The 3,095-nt window shown below is 54.4% G+C and overlaps 1 protein-coding gene across 1 annotated transcript in view; it reads left to right on the forward strand.

The window, feature by feature from the left end:
• Positions 1 to 1,682: 1,682 nt before the first annotated feature.
• Positions 1,683 to 3,095, forward strand: part of LOC113216616 (zinc finger protein 467-like) — a 29,695-nt gene continuing 28,282 nt past the window's right edge. The window contains exon 1 of the mRNA XM_052267581.1: positions 1,683 to 2,085. The gene's annotated coding sequence lies outside the window, so the exon portion shown is untranslated. The remainder of the gene's footprint in view (positions 2,086 to 3,095) is intronic.

Here is a 3,095-nt window from a genome sequence, read left to right on the forward strand (position 1 = left end):
GGCGCTAGAGAGGCAGCTACAGGAAGAGCAGGCGCTACGGAAGAAGGTTTTGGAGGAGCGGGACGCGCCCACCGAAAGCGCACGCAGGGTATTTAGTCAGCTGAGGAGGCTCGAGAAGACGGCAGAGCAGCGCCTGGGGGCGCTAGAGAAGCAGCTTCAGGAAGAGCGGGCGCTACGGAAGACGGCTTTGGAGGAGCGGGATGCGGCGCGGGAGCAGGTGGAGGCGCTAGTGGGGATCCTGCTTAAGGGGCGGGAGACGGCACGGGTTAACGCGGAGAAACTAGGCAGGCAGCTGCAGAACTTGCTGGAGTCAGAGAGGGAGGACGAGAAGCGGCTGCGGCAGATCGACGAGATGTTGACGACGGCGATGGAGGAGCGGGAGCGGGACACTGCGCTGCGGCAGGCCGCGGGCCTGCAGAAGCTGCTGCAGGAGGAGCGGGCGTCGGCGCTGCTGCTGGCCCGAACCCGAGAGAGTATGAAGCAGGATTGGAAACCCTGCTCTGACTTCTTGTGTGGCTGTGTTTCGTTGTTGTTAGTTGTGTGTTGCGTTTGGTATTTTGCATTTAACTGAATAAAACGTATTGACTATATCCCATGGTGTGTATTGTTTACGAAAACCACACGCCGCCAAAGAGGGCGTCAATCCTTTTCAATTTTGTGAAAACCATTTTGGTACGCTCGCCGATTTATTGAGGGATAGAGGGTGAGGGCAGGGGTTACGTTACGTTTCAAAACACTTTACGAACGATACTGCCATAGTACCCGTCGATGCGTTATCTGTAACGTTACTTTTACTTAAGTGTGGTACAGTCCAACAGTTATAAAGTGCAATGCCATAAGTCTCAAGTTAAAACTGTAGTACAGTACCACACTGCAAAGCGTGATACATACTCTAAACATAACGAGCCTTGGTCGAGTTTCAAGTTGTGTCCGTTGTGACGAACGTTGAACGCTCTTCTTGTTCGGCCCCCCTGCTGCAGGTATGGGGTACGGGAATCTCCCTCTGTGGGCAAACAAACGGGGCAAACACTCGCGGGGTCACGGAGCAACGCGGAGCGCCCCACCACGCCCGGGAAATCCGGCGCGGGAAAATTGCCGCCGACGCGAGGGGGAAAACAGAAAAAACAGGTAGGCCTACATGTCGAGAGCGGTGCGCGGCCACGGCGCGCGGCAGGTGAGAACACACAGAGTCGACAGCGAATCGGCGCAGATCATCGACGCGTCATAGAAATGTCACCGTGCCGGAGTGCAGCTGACGTCAACTTCGTAGGCTCAATTTTAAATCCAGCAGGGCAGTGGTAAGAGGTAAGTGGAGTCTTCGACTTTAGAGAACTCGGCTCGTCGAGGTGCTGTTCCTTTGCCGGTTCCCGTTTTGTTAATTTTATATTTAATCATGACGGCGCGGCGAGCCTCTAATCAAGTAATTTCAGCTTTTCAATTTGATCACTTTGATCTAAGAACAGGGTGACAATTTCATTTGACTTTGCTAACGGTGTGCCTTTTTTTCTTGGTTCCAGTTTGAAAGTCCCCCCCCCCCCCACAATCTCTCATTTCATTTTTTTAAGGGACGGGGAATTTTTTTCGTCTCCCGAGATGTAGGCAATACCCACCGAGGGACGCCGGGGGCGTACGTCCCGCGGGGAGTTCCCAGGCGCGCGGCCGCGCCCCGCTGCACACCCCACGCCCCGCCCGGGGCCCACCCTACCCCCACCACTGCCGCGCGCCCCCTCCCCTCCCCTCCCGCTCCGGGTGCGCTGTCCTCCCCTCGTTGCCCTCCCTCCCCTCCCTCGCCCCTCAGTACCCCGGAGCCCGGCCCAGCCCCCGGACCCCGGACCCTTCCTTGCGCTCTCGTCACGTCACTCGTAGTTGAGAAGGGCTGGAGGGCGGACCTCGGGAGGAGCTCTGGACAAGACAAAGCAAAGATCGCCGATACCGAGTGATACAGTGTGTGACAACTCCAGCACGCCCATCAGTGTGGAAGCCAGTGGGATTTGTGATTGATTTTCTGCACGTTCGAGTCACGGATTTCAACATTGCACCCGACGGAGACTCTGTCGCTTCCTCTACAACTCCATCAATATTACGGTGAGTTCTGTTCTGTTGTCAAGTGCCTCTAACGTTTGCGTGTGTGTGTGTGTGTGTGTGTGTGTGTGTGTGCTTTTGCGTGCGTTCGTGCGCGTGTGCGTGCGTGCTGCGGATAAACTCATAATAGACTGCTTCACTGAGGGGCCGTAGGTCATTTTTCATTTATTTTTGAAATTGATTTTACATTTACTCGGAGCAAAGACGTAAGACGTCCTGGTGTGGACTTGTGCTTTTTTTTTTAAAAAAAATTGTCATTTCTATTTCGATTACTAGTCGCATTTTCCAGTGAAGTTGTCTATTATACACTTACAGTGTCCATACACTAGCCGCCCCCTGGCATTGGAGCACAGTTTTCTTTGAAAACTGCGCACGAGAGAGAGGGCGCCGTTTTCTCATGGTTTTGGGTGGTTCGGTGGTTCGGGGCCACTTCGTAGTGTGTTGTACTGTTTTCTGTCCACCATGTCCTGGTACTCCCAAGAGAGACTGCCCTCCTCTGCTGTTCTCCCGATTGAACGCCTCCTCAGTGCCACGCCTGCAAATCCCTTATTGCAATGTGCCTGCATGATTGCCGATTTGTCCGCCGTGAGGACAGCAAGGACCCTTCTTATCGCAGGAGCGTGTAGTGTGCCGAATGACAAACACGCATTGCACGACGGGACTTGTTTTCGTCCGCAGGGGCAGGGAGAGGGGGGAGTCACAGGTAGTTGTTTGTCCACGCGCGATAGTCGCGATAGCGCCGTCTGTTATCGCTCCGATGGAAGGTGTTGTCCTCTTTTGCGCGCATCTTTTGTGCCCGTTTCTCTGTTGTTCTTTTTTTTCGATTTTGGGGGGGGGGGTAGAATAGGGTTGGCTCGCGGGTGCGAAAGCATGATGTCCCGACGGTAATCAGTTCACTTCTCGTGGAGCACTAAGTCCATTGAATCCAGACTGTGTGTGTATGTGATGTGTGCGAGAGAAAGGCACCCCCCTTCTCCTCTCCCTCCCTCCAACTCTCTCTCTCTCTCTCGTTC

Source organism: Frankliniella occidentalis, unplaced genomic scaffold, assembly GCF_000697945.3.
Source record: "Frankliniella occidentalis isolate FOCC.00 unplaced genomic scaffold, Focc_3.1 Scaffold54, whole genome shotgun sequence".
Lineage (NCBI taxonomy): Eukaryota > Metazoa > Arthropoda > Insecta > Thysanoptera > Thripidae > Frankliniella > Frankliniella occidentalis.